Source organism: Lepus europaeus, chromosome 16 (assembly GCF_033115175.1).
Source record: "Lepus europaeus isolate LE1 chromosome 16, mLepTim1.pri, whole genome shotgun sequence".
Taxonomy (NCBI): Eukaryota; Metazoa; Chordata; class Mammalia; order Lagomorpha; family Leporidae; genus Lepus; species Lepus europaeus.
In genome coordinates, this window is record NC_084842.1 from 18954003 (window position 1) to 18972377 (window position 18375).

Sequence of the window (18375 nt, forward strand, 5' to 3'; positions counted from 1 at the left end):
ACTACCTCCAATTACGTTCAGCTGTGTGGAATTACTTCCCTTTTGAATCAAAAAAGAGAGAGATTTACCACACCTAACCTGGGAGTGTCATCTTTGACACACCCTCAGCCCTGAGGAACCAAACACAGCTCTCAGTCCACGCTCATCTCAAGCCTCTAAGGCACCACTGAAAGCAGACAGTACACTTAATATAGAGCCATAGTGTAACAAGAAAAAACACCACAGTGAAGAAACCAAATATCTCCAACATGCCAAACAACAAACGCAAAAACCAAGCTAACAAGAACAAGGAAGACACTATGACACCCCCAAATGAAAAAGACACCCCAATTCAAGATTATGAAGATGAGGAGATTGAAGAAATACAAGAAGCAGATCTCAAAAAATTGATAAGAACATTAAGAAGTTCTCAAAAACAAATTCTTGAACTACAGAAATCCTTAATGGACAAGGTAGAAAATCTCTCTCGTGAAAATGAAATATTAAGGAGGAATCAAAATGAAATGAAACAACTAGTGGAACAAGAAATGGTGATAGTGACGAGAAATCTTAATGAAATGAAGAATTCAATAGATCAAATGACAAACACATTAGAGAGTCTTAAAAACAGAATGGGCGAAGCAGAAGAGAGAATATCAGACTTAGAAGACAGAGAACAGGAAAGGAAACAATCAAATCAAAGAAAAGAAGAAGAAATCAGAAATCTAAAAAATACTGTCAGGAATCTACAGGATACTCTTAAAAAACCCAACATTCGAGTTCTAGGAGTACCTGAAGGCATGGAGAGAGAGAAAGGATTAGAAGGCCTTTTTAGTGAGATACTAGCAGAAAATTTCCCAGGTTTGGAAAAAGACAGAGACATCCTAATACAGGAAGCTCATAGAACCCCTAATAAACATGACCAAAAGAGATCCTCACCACGACACGTCGTAATCAAACTCACCACAGTGAAACACAAAGAAAAGATCCTAAAATGTGCAAGAGAGAAACGCCAGATTACTCTCAGAGGATCTCCAATTAGACTCACAGCTGACTTCTCTTCAGAAACCCTACAAGCTAGGAGAGAATGGCGAGACATAGCCCAGGTGCTAAGAGAGAAAAACTGCCAGCCCAGAATATTATATCCTGCAAAGCTCTCATTTATGAATGAAGGTGAAATAAAGACCTTTCACAGCAAACAGACATTGAAAGAATTTGTCGCCACTCGTCCAGCCCTGCAAAACATGCTTAAAGATGTGTTACATACAGAAACACAGAAACACGGTCACCAATATGAAAGAAGGTAAAGGTAGGAAACCTCACACCAAAAGATCACAGGAATCTCAAACCATATATTAGAAAGTATCTTTGGCTAATACAGGGCAAAGTTACTCCTTCTCAATAGTCACATTGAATGTTAATGGCTTGAACTGTCCAGTTAAAAGACACCGATTGGCTGATTGGGTTAAGGAACAAAACCCATCCTTTTGCTGCTTACAAGAAACCCATCTATCCAACAATGATCCATACAGGCTGAGAGTGAAAGGCTGGAAAAAGATATACCACACCAACAGAAATGAAAAGAGAGCAGGCGTAGCCATCTTAATATCGGACAACATAAACTTTACCACAAAAACTGTTAGGAGAGACAAAGAGGGGCACTATTTAATGATTAAGGGATCCATTCAACAGGAAGATATAACGATTATCAACGTATATGCACCTAATTACAGGGCACCAGCTTATTTAAAAGACTTGTTAAGGGACTTAAAGGGAGACTTAGACACCAATACAATAGTACTGGGGGACTTCAATACTCCACTCTCAGAGATAGACAGATCAACAGGACAGAAGATCAACAAGGAGACAGTAGATTTAAACGACACTATAGCCCAAATGGATCTAACAGATATCTACAGAACATTTCATCCTACATCTAAGGACTTTACATTCTTCTCAGCAGTACATGGAACCCTCTCTAGGATTGACCACATACTAGGCCATAAAGCAAGTCTCAGCAAATTCAAAAGAATTAGAATCATACCATGCAGCTTCTCAGACCACAAAGGAATGAAATTGGAAATTGGCAACTCAGGAATACCTAGAGCACGTGCAAACACATGGAGATTGAACAACATGCCCCTGAATGAACAATGGGTCATAGAAGAAATTAAAAGAGAAATCAAAAATTTTCTGTAAATAAATGAGGATAACAGCACAACATACCAAAACCTATGGGATACAACAAAAGCAGTGTTAAGAGGAAAGTTTATATCAATAGGTGCCTACATCAAGAAATTGGAAATGCACCAAATAGATGAGCTTTCAAGTCATCTCAAGGATCTAGAAAATCTGCAGCAAACCAAACCCAAACCCAGTAGGAGAAGAGAAATAATTAAAATCAGAGAAGAAATCAACAGGATTGAATCCAAAAAAACATTACAAAAAATCAGCCAAACGAGGAGCTGGTTTTTTGAAAAAATAAACAAAATTGACACCCCATTGGCCCAACTAACTAAAAAAAGAAGAGAAAAGACCCAAATCAATAGGATCAGAGATGAAATGGGAAACGTAACAACAGACGCCACAGAAATAAAAAGAATCATCAGAAATTACTACAAGGACTTGTATGCCAGCAAACAGGGAAATCTATCAGAAATGGACAGATTCTTGGACACATACAACCTCCCTAAATTGAGCCAGGAAGACATAGAAAACCTAAACAGACCAATAACTGACACAGAAATTGAAACAGTAATAAAGGCCCTCCCAACAAAGAAAAGCCCAGGGCCAGATGGATTCACTGCTGAGTTCTACCAGACATTTAGAGAAGAACTAACTCCAATTCTTCTCAAACTATTCAGAGCAATCGAAAAAGAGGGAATCCTCCCAAATTCTTTCTATGAAGCCACCATCACCTTAATTCCTAAGCCAGAAAGAGACGCAACATTGAAAGAGAATTACAGACCAATATCCCTGATGAACATAGATGCAAAAATCCTCAATAAAATTCTGGCCAATAGAATGCAACAACACATCAGAAAGATCATCCACCCAGACCAAGTGGGATTCATCCCCGGTATGCAGGGATGGTTCAACATTCGCAAAACAATCAACGTAATACACTACATTAACAGACTGCAGAAGAAAAACCATATGATTCTCTCAATAGACGCAGAGAAAGCATTTGATAAAATACAACACCCTTTCATGATGAAAACTCTAAGCAAACTGGGTATGGAAGGAACATTCCTTAATACAATCTAAGCAATATATGAAAAACCCACGGCCAACATCCTATTGAATGGGGAAAAGTTGGAAGCATTTCCACTGAAATCTGGTACCAGACAGGGATGCCCTCTCTCACCACTGCTATTCAATATAGTTCTGGAAGTTTTGGCCAGAGCTATTAGGCAAGAAAAAGAAATTAAAGGGATACAAATCGGGAAGGACGAACTCAAACTATCCCTCTTTGCAGATGATATGATTCTTTATTTAGGGGACCCAAAGAACTCTACTAAGAGACTGCTGGAACTCATCGAAGAGTTTGGCAAAGTAGCAGGATATAAAATCAATGCACAAAAATCAACAGTCTTTGTATACACAGGCAATGCCACGGCTGAGGAAGAACTTCTAAAATCAATCCCATTCACAATAGCTACAAAAACAATCAAATACCTTGGAATAAACTTAACCAAAGACGTTAAAGATATCTACGATGAAAACTACAAAACCTTACAGAAAGAAATAGAAGAGGATACCAAAAAATGGAGAAATCTTCCATGCTCATGGATTGGAAGAATCAATATCATCAAAATGTCTATTCTCCCAAAAGCAATTTATACATTCAATGCAATACCCATCAAGATCCCGAAGACCTTCTTCTCAGATCTGGAAAAAATGATGCTGAAATTCATATGGAGACACAGAAGACCTCGAATAGCCAAAGCAATCCTGTACAACAAAAACAAAGCCGGAGGCATCACAATACCTGATTTTAGGACATACTACAGGGCAGTTGTTATCAAAACAGCATGGTACTGGTACAGAAACAGATGGATAGACCAATGGAACAGAATAGAAACACCAGAAATCAATCCAAACATCTACAGCCAACTTATATTTGACCAAAGATCCAAATCTAATCCCTGGAATAAGGACAGTCTATTCAATAAATGGTGCTGGGAAAATTGGATTTCCACGTGCAGAAGCTTGAAGCAAGACCCATACCTATCACCTTACACAAAAATTCACTCAACATGGATTAAAGACTTAAATCTACGACCCGAAACCATCACATTATTAGAGAGCATTGGAGAAACCCTGCAAGATATAGGCACAGGCAAAGACTTCCTGGAAAATACTCCAACAGCACAGGCAGTCAAAACCAAAATTAACATTTGGGATTGCATCAAATTGAGAAGTTTCTGTACTTCAAAAGAAACAGTCAGGAAAGTGAAGAGGCAACCAACAGAATGGGAAAAAATATTCGCAAACTATACTACAGATAAAGGATTGATAACCAGAATCTACAAAGAAATCAAGAAAATCCACAACAACAAAACAAACAACCCACTTAAGAGATGGGCCAAGGACCTCAATAGACATTTTTCAAAAGAGGAAATCCAAATGGCCAACAGACACATGAAAAAATGTTCAAGATCACTAGCAATCAGAGAAATGCAAATCAAAACCACAATGAGGTTCCATCTCACCCCGGTTAGAATGGCTCACATTCAGAAATCTACCAACAATAGATGCTGGAGAGGATGTGGGGAAAAAGGGACACTAACTCACTGTTGGTGGGAATGCAAACTGGTTAAGCCACTATGGAAGTCTGTCTGGAGATTCCTCAGAAACCTGAACATAACCCTACCATACAACCCAGCCATCCCACTCCTTGGAATTTACCCAAAGGAAATTAATTTGGCAAATAAAAAAGCCATCTGCACATTAATGTTTATTGCAGCTCAATTCACAATAGCTAAGACCTGGAACCAACCCAAATGACCATCAACAGTAGACTGGATAAAGAAATTATGGGACATGTACTCCATAGAATACTATACAGCAGTAAGAAACAACGAAACCCAGTCATTTGCAACAAGATGGAGCAATCTGGAAAGCATCATGCTGAGTGAATTAAGCCAGTCCCAAAGAGACAAATATCATTTGTTTTCCCTGATCGGTGACAACTGAGCGCCAAAGGGGAAACCTGTTAAGTGAAATGGACACTATAAGCAACAATGAACTGATCAGCTCCTGTCCTGACTTTAGATGTACAATGTAATACTTTATCCTTTTTAGTATTTGTTGTTGTTGTTGTGGTTCTAGTACTATTGGTTGAACTCAGTAATTAACACACAATTATTCTTAGATGTTTAAATTTTAACTGAAAAGTGATCCCTGTTAAATCTAAGAGTGGAAAAAGAGAGGGAGGAGATGAAGAGCTATGGGTTATTTAACTATGTGCTTATTTTCAAAGACTTGAATAATCACCTTGTAACAATGATCAGATTTGGTCTATGTTATGTCATGTTTTTAAGGAATCTTATTTCAACCAGATATTTTGGATTTTGATATTGGTCTATTATGCTATGTTATATGTGCGTACATATTGTATGTCCACATGGGGAAATTTTATTAAGAGTTTTATTTTAAATGGCTTTTAGATAAGATTGTCCATAAATTTAAGCTGCTAAAATCAATCAAAGATACATTTTAATTTGTATGACCTGAATCTGTGTATCATATGTTTTAAACTTGTTGGTAGAAAGAAACTAAAAACATTTTATATGGTTGTGCTTAAGTTTACTGGTTAAACAAACTACACCATGTTAGATATTTAAGAGGTGTTTTCAAATACAGGATTCTTAAAATTTATAGAAGGCATTGGACCTTCTGGTAAATGTTTTATTAAGTTCTTATCTAAGGGTTGAAACGGTTTGCTAAGTATTCATGTAATATTGCTATTGTCAGCAAGCGATCTAGGACTTGCTCCCTCATTTCTCTATTCTAAGCCCAACTTGTTCTTTCACTTCTCTATTCTCTTCAAGGTAGGGAACTAATTCTATTATGAAGGAATCTGTGGGACGCACAATTTAATCTTTAGACCTTATAAGAGATGGCTGACATTTTTCTGTAATAGCATAGCCAAAATAAGAACTTAACTAATAATCTCATAGCTAGATTCACATCGCCATCAGCGAAGTATACAGTAAGTAGAAAAAAAAACCTCCCTTTCAGACCAAAGGGAAAGAAAGTTTTAAAGTGAGAATATAATTTTCCTCATGGGCATTGTCTACCTTAGAAAAACTACTACAGAACATGCCTGTGACTATAGACTTGTAGTTCAGGCCACCGAAGATTAAAGATGGGACACGGGCACTCCCTTGACTTGCATCCTCTGGTCTGCTTTAACACAAACCAGGAGGAAAAGAAAGCTAGGCATCAGAAGCAATGGGTGGCAGGCCTATTAATGGCTGATCTGTACAGTGATCTGCCCTCAAGGAGACCCAACAGGCCAGTCCACTGCAGTGGCTTTCAATGTGGTAAGCCTGGGCTTCAGCAGAAGTCAGCTTGTGAAGAGCCCTGGCAGCTCTGCCAAGAGTTGGATCACTGGAAATGGACCTGCCCTGGAGTCGAAGGATGCCCAGGTCAGAGCCACAGATCTTATTGGCTCCAAGCTGAAAAGCCCTTCACTCAGCCCAACTTCCAAAGTGACCACTGCAGCTGAGGGTATGGTCAAGTAGGGTCAGCAACATTGCAGGCAGAACTGTAAATTTCTTGTTAGAGATGCCACCTGCCTTTACCTGGCCAGCTCTCCTCCCAGGCCAGCCAAGTAATGAAAGTCAACAGAGTGCCTTCCCCTAGGAGATTCACACCTCCCTTAGGATATACCCCATGTGAAGAGATAGATAGGTCTGGGCCTCTTAACTTACAAGGCCTAAAACCCAACAGATTATTATCAAGCCCCTTCTATCAGGTTCTATTTGCCTCTCAATCAGAAAAATTACTTGTAGCTTAGACAGCACCTTTCTTAGCTCCTCTAATAATGACTCTGTCCTTTGTTCTGGACCCTGTCTAGTGCACTTGAGCCTCATTCCTTTGTAATCATAACCTCTACTCTACCACCAATGGCTCTACTCCCAACCTGTGTGTACTGATGGTCCTCTTCCCCACTTAATGCTGTATAATTGTTCAGACCTGGTTAAGGCCACTCTTAGGATCATTGGTTACTATCCTCACTCTGTCTTTTATGACCTTGTCTAAATATGATCAGAGTCGGCAAACTTGGAAGGCTTCCATAGCCTTGGCAACTCATGACGACAGCCTAGGGTGGTTACTGGCGCCATAAACTAGAGTGTCAATTTGTTGGGTCAACAACAGGAGCCACTGTGCGCTTGCTCCTGATGTGGGATCTCTGTCCTTGATGTACTGTACATTTTGTTTTAATACTATAACTAGTACTCAAACAGTATGTTTCACTTTGTGTTTCTATGTGGGTGCAAACTGTTGAAGTATTTTATACTAAATTGATCTTCTGTATATAAATAGAATTGAAAATGAATCTTGATGTGAATGGAAGGGGAGAGGGAGCGGGAGAGGGGAGGGTTGCGGGTAGGAGGGAAGTTATGGGAAGGGGAAGCCATTGTAATCCATAAGCTGTATACTGGAAATTTATATTCATTAAATAAAAGTTAAAAAAAAAAAAAGCAGAAGCTTTTTTTTTTTTTTCTATTTGGCAGATACACCAACTGCAAAGAAAACAGAACTGAAACAATTATGCCACTAGGAAAATCATTCTTTTTCTGTCCTTTAAAAATGTGAGTTCAAGAAAAAGTTGTTTAATAAATAATATTATCTTGGGGGATCAGTTTATTATACTTTTAATATTAAATGTTTGGAATTTTCAACCAATTTTATTTACTTTCTTCTATGTCTATAAGAAAAGACCATTTTTCTTTCCCCAAATGTGTAATGGCTGGGACAACGCCAGGCTGAACCCAGGAACTGGCGCCAAGAACTTCCTCTGAATTTCTCATGATGGTGTAGGGGCCTAAGCACCTGGCCCATCTTCCACAGCCTTTCCAGGAGCATCAGCAGAGAGCTGGAACAGAAGTGGAGCAGCCATGACAGGAACTGGAGCCCATACGATGCTGTGTCACTGGTGGCAGCCTCAGCTGCTATACCAGAATGCTGGACTCCATTCATTTTTTTTCCTATATAGCTGATTAATTGTCCTTGTGTGTGTGTGTGTGTGTATCATATTTCTTTTTATTCTTTCATCTGATGTTGAATACCTTGGTTGATTCCCTATTTCGGGTATTGTGAACAGTTCTGATATAAACATGGTAGAGCAGTTATATCTTTGATATAATGAATTCATGTCTTTCCGGAACATACCTAGTAGTATAGTTGCTGGATCACATGGCAAAATTATTTCTAGTTTTTAAAGAAATCTCCATAATGCTTTTTCCAGTGGCTATATTAATTACATTCAAACCAACTAATGAAAAAATTTAATTAACCTTGTTCCAATCTCTACCATAGTGTTACATTTTTTCATTGTTATTTGTCACCCCAACATTCACAAACTAGATAAATATTGGAATATATTTTATAATTTTTTGACAGATTTGCATAATTATTTTCCAGTTCAGTAAGGTTTACCTTTCAAACTAAATGTTGTTTTTGTCTCAAGATAATCTTGTCTTGATTTCTTATTCTTTAGTCTGTACATCTGTCAGTCAGTGTACAGAGGAGCTGTTTTTTTTTTTAACTTTTATTTAATGAATATAAATTTCCAGTGTACAGCTTATGGATTACAATGGCTTCCCCCTCCCATAACTTCCCTCCCACCCGCAACCCTCCCCTCTCCCGCTCCCTCTCCCCTTCCATTCACATCAAGATTCATTTTCAATTCTCTTTATATACAGAAGATTAATTTAGTATAAAGATTTCAACAGTTTGCACCCACATAGAAACACAAAGTGAAACACAATGTTTGAGTACTAGTTATAGCATTAAATCAAAATGTATAGCACATTAAGGACAGAGATCCCACATGAGGAGCAAGTGCACAGTGACTCCTGTTGTTGACCCAACAAATTGACACTCTAGTTTATGGCGCCAGTAACCACCCTAGGCTGTCGTCATGAGTTGCCAAGGCTATGGAAGCCTTCCAAGTTTGCCGACTCTGATCATATTTAGACAAGGTCATAAAAGACAGAGTGAGGGGGCTGGCGCAGTGGCTCACTAGGTTGATCCTCCGCCTGCGGGGCCGGCGTCCCATATGGGCACCGGGTTCTGGTCCCGGTTGCTCCTTTCTGGTCCAGCTCTCTGGTGTGGCCCAGGGAGGGCAGTGGAGGATGGCCCAAGTGCTTGGGTCCCTGCGCCCGCATGGAGGACCGGGGGGAAGCACCTGGCTCCTGGCTTCGGATCGGCATGGCTCCGGCCGTTGCAGCCGTTTGGGGAGTAGACCAGCGGAAGGGGGACCCTTCTCTCTCTCTCTCTCTCTCACTGTCTGTAACTCTGTCAAATACATAAATAAATGACCTTGCTTATACCTTTACCTTTAAAAAAAAAAAAAACAAAAACAGAGTGAGGATAGTAACCAATGATCCTAAGAGTGGCATTTACCAGGTTTGAACAATTATACAGCATTAAGTGGGGAAGAGGACCATCAGTACACACAGGTTGGGAGTAGAGCCATTGGTGGTAGAGTAGAGGTTATGATTACAAAGGAATGAGGCCCAAGTGCACTAGACAGGGTCTAGTACAAAGGACAGAGTCATTATTAGAGGAGCTAAGAAAGGTGCTGTCTAAGCTACAATTAAGTTTTCTGATTGAGAGGCAAATAGAACCTGATAGAAGGGGCTTGATGATAATCTGTTGGGTTTTAGGCCTTGTAAGTTAAGAGGCCCAGACCTATCTATCTCTTCACATGGGGTATATCCTAAGGGAGGTGTGAATCTCCTAGGGGAAGGCACTCTGTTGACTTTCATTACTTGGCTGGCCTGGGAGGAGAGCTGGCCAGGTAAAGGCAGGTGGCATCTCTAACAAGAAATTTACAGTTCTGCCTGCAATGTTGCTGACCCTACTTGGCCGTCCCCTCAGGTGCAGTGGTCACTTTGGAAGTTGGGCTGAGTGAAGGGCTTTTCAGCTTGGAGCCAATAAGATCTGTGGCTCTGACCTGGGCATCCTTCGACTCCAGGGCAGGTCCATTTCCAGTGATCCAACTCTTGGCAGAGCTGCCAGGGCTCTTCACAAGCTGACTTCTGCTGAAGCCCAGGCTTACCACATGGAAAGCCACTGCAGTGGACTGGCCTGTTGGGTCTCCTTGAGGGCAGATCACTGTACAGAGCAGCCATTAATAGGCGTGCCACCCATTGCTTCTGATGCCTAGCTTTCTTTTCCTCCTGGTTTGTGTTAAAGCAGACCAGAGGATGCAAGTCAAGGGAGTGCCCAAGTCCCATCTCTAATCTTCGGTGGCCTGAACTACAAGTCTATAGTCACAGGCATGTTCTGTAGTAGTTTTTCTAAGGTAGACAATGCCCATGAGGAAAATTATATTCTCACTTTCAAACTTTCTTTCCCTTTGGTCTGAAAGGGAGGTTTTTTCTACTTACTGTATACTTTGCTGATGGCGAAGTGAATCTAGCTATGAGATTATTATTTAAGTTCTTATTTTGGCTATGCTATTACAGAAAAATGTTAGCCATCTCTTTTATAAGGTCTAAAGATTAAATTGTGTGTCCTACAGATTCCTTTATAATAGAATTAGTTTCCTACCTTGAAGAGAATAGAGAAATGAAAGAACAAGTTGGGCTTAGAATAGAGAAATGAGGGAGCAAGTCCTAGATCGCTTGCTGACAATAGCAATATCACATGAATACTTAGCAAACCGTTTCAACCATTAGATAACAACTTAAGAAAACATTTACCAGAAGGTCCAATGCCTTCTACAAATCCCAAGAATCATGTATTTGAAAACACCTCCCAAATATCCAACATGGTGTAGTTTGTCTAGCCAGTAAACCCAAGCACAACCATCTAAAATGTTTTTAGTTTCTTTCTACCAACACGTTTAAAACATATGATACACAGATTCAGGTCACACAAATTAAAATGTATCTTTGATTGATTTTAGCAGCTTAAATTTATGGACAATCTTATCTATAAGCCATTTAAAATAAAACTCTTAATAAAATTTCCCCATGTGGACATACAATATGTACACACATATAACACAGCATAATAGAGCAATATAGCAATTTTAATAACAGCTTTTAAAATCTTTAACTCTTTTTGTAGATTGCCAATTGATTTGAATTGCTTTTTGTTTTTAGTAACCTCAGTTAACCATACTTTCTCTCAGTTGGTACTGTTAATACATTATTGGCTTCATCTGTTTACAGAGCCATCCCAAAGTACTGAATACAATAGAAGTGGCTGGAAAAAGTCCATAGGAACCTATAGGAGGACAGCTAAACACAGATCCAACAACGCTTTAGTTTTATGAGCAGCAAATCATATATAACTATGGATGACAAAAGACTTTAAGTCGCCATGTTTAAAATTATAAACTCATCAACCAACAAGAGGCACTTGCTTACTTCACAGTATTTTTGAAAGCACCTGTAGCATTTTACAAGTATTTAACCCTTTAGGCCTCTGGGGCTTTCTCATTAAGATAACTATCATGTCTAGTAACACAAATTCATTAGACTTTTTAATTCTCAAACATTTGTATTAACAGAATTTTCCATTATAGAAACTTAAAGTTTGATACCACATCACATCTTGACAGTACTTCTAATATAATCCAAATAGCCTGATTAGTTGGTGTCTCTATAAGATGAGAGACATAGGTCCTTCGATTTTTTCAGTTGGGCCCAAAACTGGAAAAACCAAAGTCCAGGATTTACTGGAAATTTTAGAGACCAGATTGTTTGAAACTTAAAAATATGGAATGCTTCACGAATTTGCGTGTCATCCTTGCGCAGGGGCCATGCTAATCTTCTCTGTATCATTCCAATTTTAGTATATGTGCTGCCGAAGCGAGCACAGAGGAGCTGTTTTATGTACATAGATGACAAAGCATAGTAGGCCAACAACATGGTAAGTACGTCATAAAATCTGCTCTGTCATCTCAATAGTTTTGGTTAATTATTTCTGGAACATGTTAAAACTTTTCTTCCCCAGTAAACAAATGGTCAGAGATCAAAACACCTTTTTCTTCTTTGTGGCCCAGATGGAAAATGGCTGACGTTCAGATTCAATGTTTCTGCCAGCAGTATGCCCAGCAGGTAAAGTTAAGTTCTAAACCAGAGCATGAAAGAGGTGGCAGAAAAAACAGAAATTGCAAAGCTTATAAAAATCAATAGTGTGTTATAGTCTAAGAAGCAGCAGAAACTATTTTTTGGCAAACTGCTGGAAAGCTGTGTCCAGGAACAAATTAGCCTTACTCTTAAAAACTAAATTAGTGGGGATATTCGTTCAATGCTTCTGTATTTAAGGTAGGTCTAAGTTAACAAAGTGTAGGGGAGAATCATAGCTTGTCTTATCACATATGCATTCTCCACTGTAGATTGTCTGAAATGCCCTCTCCCAGGCCTTCAGGTAATTCATCCCTTTCTCCTTCCTTCTATAACATTGCTCTATAGGAAAACACCTTGAAACATTCACTGTTCAAGTACATCCAACAAGACTAACTAATGATGCTCTTCTCATTCATCAATATTTACACATTATATATTTGCTACTGAGCTACTATTATAATTATCTCTGAATACAGAAAAAATATAATCATTATTAATTTACTAATTATATTCATGAATCAGGCCAAACAAAACTTTCTCATAAAATGTCCATGTGGTATTTTGAGTTGAGTTGCTAGGATCACAATTTTAACTATCCTCTTTATTTTTTTCTATACCTGTGCTATTTTGCTGTAGATAAACAAATTGAGAAAGAAAAGATAATTTACTAAGAGGAGTATTATTCACTTAAAGCTTACTGAATCTGGTTTTCCAATATGATAGTTATGGTTTGAGGTGATCACTTAAGGCAAAACTTAATTCGAAATTTGAAATTTGGAAATATTTGATGATACATGATATTATTTTCTTGACAAACCATTGAAATTGCATTGCAAATAGCCAAAATAATGTTAACTTATATTATATAATCATTCATAGTTGGCCAAGAGTAAGCATATAAACTTTGGTCCTAATGTATTAGGGAGAAAATAACATTGTTTCGGAGCCAGCGCTGTGGCACAGCGGGTTAATGCCCTGGCTGCTCCACTTCCAATCCAGCTCTCTGCTATGGCCTGGGAAAGCAGTAGAAGATGGCCTAAGTGCTTGGGCTCCTGCACCCATGTGGGAGACCCAGAAGAAGCTCGGCACAGCTCCAGCCATTGCGGCCAATTGGGGAGTGAACCAGCAGATGGAAGACCTCTCTCTCTAGAGGCCTCTCCTCTCTCTGTGTAACTCTGACTTTCAAATAAATAAATAAATCTTTACAAAAAAAGAAAATAACATTGTTTTCTAATTAAGAGAAATATGGGAGAAATTGTTCCACTATTAGTGTTTTTAAACATGAAATCTGTCCATTCTCCAGATCTTTTTTTCAAAGTTTTCTTTTATGGCTTATAGTTAGATATGAATACAAGTAATAATATAATAGGAATAGATTAGAAACCAAGGATGATGGAGACACCAATACCAGCTAAAATATTCAACATGTTAAATTTGTCTGAGTTTCCAAAAAATTATTTAAAAAAAGGGAAAGCATTTTCCTTTAATACATAAAATAATTTTGTGTGCACACATATACAAATATTACATTATACTATGTTGTCCTCTCAAACTGAAGAATGTGGTTTTATATCTATCAGTGATACTAAGAAAAGTCCATAGATATTATATGTACATTGTGGGTGTATATGATTGTATATATAGTTTTTTTCTACAATATCATTTAGTTGAATTAGTCTTGACAAAAACTGGGAGAACGTCTCTGGAGTAAGTGGTAAAGTATTATTCAGTGGCTTTTTATATAAGCATTTAAGTTTTTTTTTTTTTGATAGAGCCAAAACACAGATCATGAATGATATATTTTTTCAATGCTTAGATTCCCCAACATGGGTATTCACTGGTGGCTGTGGCTTTGAGATTACCACGCTCCCTTAAATCTTTTGTATTTAAGTCTAGAAAAGGAATTGCTTCTGGGAATTTGATCTCCTGTTTTACTAAAACAAGTATTATAAAAGCCTGCCACTGGTTTGCAGTGAATGCCCATGGATGAGTTAGCTGTCATGCTTCAAATAAAGTCTGTCAGTGAATCCATCATGCTATGTGATACTTTGCCCTACTTGAAAAAAAATGCTCTAGGACAATGTCTTCAAAGAAACAATTCTTTAAAAATATATTGAGCTGTCATCGCTGCCTCCCAGGATCCACATTACTAAGAAGCTGCAGTCAGGAGCTGGAGCCATATATCTAACCCAGGCACGCGAATATGGGATGCAGGAGTCTTTACTACTAAACATCTGCCCCAAAAGGTAGTTATGTTTCACAACACTGCTTCTAGGAACACAACTTAAAAAAGAAATAAAAATCAAAGTGTGTAACAACTGTGGAATATTCCTTAAAGCAATTAGGGTACATCTGTATAACACAATGCTACATACTTATTAACATTAGTTTATGTTACCTAAACACATGATGTCCAATGATGAAAAAGAGTAATTTTTTTGTATTTTGATATGACATTTGTGTGAATTCATGTGTATAAAAAGATGTATTTTTTGAAGCACCAAAAAATTATGTTCACTAAAATATTAATGTAGCTATTGCTGGTTGTGTTTTTCTGCCAATAATAAATAAATGTATTTTCTATCTATAAACAAGAGGATTTTTTTTTTTAATTTTAGGAGTAAATTGACGGTGGAAAATTCTATGTCTAGAATACTTGCTGAGCACGGACATCATGTAAGAGAGAAAACTACTCTGCTTCAGAAAATAAGAGGAACTTGATTGCAAGAGTGAGGAAGAGGGCTGTAAAGAAATGAAGTTAAAGAGTGAGGCAGGGGGAAGCAGGGAGTCCCAGTAATCTCAGAAAGCTGCTCATGCTACAACAAGAACCTACCTTTAATAAGTTATCCAGTTGGTAAACTTCTCGGTGAGTTTACAGTTAAGTTAAAACTAGTGACAAGGTTAAGGTGTTGCATCATTCCTGCCATAGGCTGAAACTGAAGCCACTCAAACGGTGCTCAGGAGCCCAGTGGAGGAAACTGTCAGAACATCAGGAATCCGGGAAAGATGAGACTCTCTCACATGCTCGAGTTAGTGGTTAAAGCCACGTGGTGTTCTGACCTCAAAGTTGGAAGGGCCTCAGCCAGCACCTGCGTTTGGAGAGCTCCTCTAGGAAACGTGAACCTAAGGCTTACTTCCCTGCTTTGCATTAGTTGAAACCTGCACATTAGCCCTAGAAGTCCACTGTCAACATGACTCAAAAACTGTTGGGTATATGGGATTAAGGGAATAGAAAACAGCTATGCAGGGCTAGTTATGGTTCTTGGAATACTGTCTAAAAATGGAGTATATCTGATAATGACTGTACCATTGAAATGTTACCAAATTGTTAGGCCTCAAAGACAGAAAAGGTGGTTGGTAGAAAAAAAATTAAGCACTATATTTAAGTTAGATATAGTAACAAATTTAGTAACATGCGTGTATCGCTCTTTCTGAACAGAATGTCTGCACATACTCTCACTGTAAGACAGAACATCGCGGGGCCTGGGATATCTACATTGTAATCATATTCTTTTTACAGGAAAAAATGATTTCTGCATATCCTTATGCTTGTACAATAAGCCATCTGGAACATGATTCAGTATTTGTGAAGGTACTCAGGAAGAGGAAGGAAAGGAGGCAATGATAGTTTCCAGCTTCTTTCAGACTTGGGAGCTGGATGTGATGGGTTCCTTCCTCCTCTGGAGGTAAGACTCCAGCTGGCAGAAGTGAGGAGGCCCTTCCCATCAGTGGGCCAAACCCTAGAACAAGCCCTGTGACCTGTGCTGAGAGTATGGTCATCAGTTTGCTTGTCTCGTGAGAACAGTGTGAGAAACAGGATCTTTAATAATAATGGAGACACACATGCTGCATGTAGTGATCTGCAGCTATGGGACAGGTGCAGGGAAAAGCACAACATTATAAGGGGCTGCGATAGCAGTGAGGTTGATAGCAAGGTTGGAAACTGGAAGGCTGGGTCAGGAGGGCTAAGTTTTCTGCCCCCTTCATTAGGAGGCTCACATACCTGATGCTTTCCTCCTTTATACTTTCCTCTCTTTATGTAAATGCCAATGGTATCAAAAGACAAGACACTGGTTAAGATGCACACATCCCATACTGGAGTCCATGGGTTTGATTCCTGACTTGGACTTGAAATTCTAGCTTCCCACTCATGCAGACCCTGGGAGGCAGTGATAATGATTCAGGTATTTATGTTCCTGCCACCCACGTGGGAGATTTTATTGAGTTCCCATCTCCCAGCTTTGGCCTGGTCAACTCCCAGGCATTTGCAGTGAACCACTGAATGGGAGCTCATTTCTTTCTCTCTTCTCTCTCTCTCTCTCTCTCTCTACCCATCTCTCTTCCTTTCAAATAAATAAATAAATAAAACTTTAAAGCCTATTTAATTTATTCATTTAATTTCTTTTAATTTATGGTAATTTTTTCATATTGGCCCTCTAAAATCTTAAACCTATGGAGTCTTCAGTTTGAATCAAATATATCTGCACATTTTTCAGCCCCTCTCCTGGCCCAAAAGACACTTGTGTTATTACATTCAGGAAGGGAAATGCTTACTGGTTTTGAATGCAGAGAAGGGCCACTATGAGTAATCTATACCCTTCAACAGGAAAGGAGTAAAGAATAGGAAAATTTTGGTGACAATGCCCTTTGGTGCCTCAAAGGAGAGTCCTGTCTAACCCCAGATTAGAAAGAAAACAAAGAGACCGGGCCAAGTGAGCAGGCCTGTTTGTCACTCTGCTTCTTTTCTTTTACTCACCTGAGGTTTAAGGGAGAATTAATAAAATAAACTTGCAAGGAGCTATAACTGTTTTGCTCATGGGAGAATGTAATGAGGGAGAAAATTGAGTTCTCTTTGCTGGTAGGAAAAGCAACTTAGGGAACAAGTGAATAAGCTGCCTTTGTCTGGAAAATGCTTTGATTAGACCACTGGGGAAAATGAGTCTCTGCAGGGATGGATGCGACCTGGTATTAGGACACAGTGCTGGAAGGATGCAGAGGGAGGGAGAAGTCAGCTTGCTGTGTCCTGTGGCCCCAGATCTGTTGTGCAGTTAGCAAGTTTGTAAGATGCTTGTGTGTCTGGTGTGTGTATCTGGGGGGCAGGGGTATGGGTGTGCAGCACATATTTTAATGTGTGAATTGACCAATAGAAATAAAGTTACATCAATGATGTAAGGTAAAACTAAATATTTGCATCTATCTATATCTATCTATCTATCATCTTTCTGAAATAACACACAATCTGAGGGGAACATTAAATATGTACTTTTATACATTAGCACATTGTTTTTTTTTTTTTTCCCAACCAGGGCATAGTGAGAGCTTTGATATACTGTGATTATGAGAGTTTGAAACATTCCTATTCAGATTCAATAAACTGAGAATGGCCTATATTACATATGGGTTAAACCTAAGTTATATGTATATAACATTTTCAAAAAAAATTCTAGGAAAACAACATATTTGAAAGGTTTATTTATTTATTTATTTATTTGAGAGAGAGAGAGAGAGAGAGAGAGAAGACAGATTCTGCTGATTTACTTTACTCCTCAGATGGCCACAAAGGCCACGGCTGGACAAGGCCAAAGCCAGGAGAAAGGAGCTTCTTCCAGATCTCCCACATGGGTGGCAGGGGCCCAAACACTGGGACATCTTCTACTGCTTTTCCCAGGCCATTAATAGGGAGCTGGATCAGAAGCAGAGCAGCCAGGACTCAAACTGGCACCCATATAGGATGCCAGCATCACAGGTGGTAGATTTACTCACCATGTCACACCCCAGCCCCAGAAAATAGTATCCTTAACAAACTTGATAAGGGCCATTTTTCTGGAAAACTTATTCTATTGGCTAATTCATTTATTCAGAAAAAAAATTCTGCTTGTGTATTTATTAATTTATTCATTTATTTGAAAGGCAAAATGACGGGGGAAAGGGAGATACAGAGACAGAAATCTTGTACTTGTTGGTTCACTTTCTAAATGCCTACAACAGCTAGAGATGCACCAGGACAAAGCCAAAAGCCAAGAACTCAGTATAGGTCTCCCAAATGAGTGCCAGGAACCTAAGAGACATTACT

At 38.8% G+C, this 18375-nt stretch overlaps 1 non-coding gene across 1 annotated transcript; it reads right to left on the minus strand.

Annotated features, from left to right (window-relative positions):
- Positions 1-11942: 11942 nt before the first annotated feature.
- LOC133775542 (U6 spliceosomal RNA) lies at positions 11943-12049 on the minus strand. Its single transcript, XR_009868270.1, has one exon. It is a non-coding gene; the product is annotated as a U6 spliceosomal RNA (small nuclear RNA).
- Positions 12050-18375: the final 6326 nt, after the last annotated feature.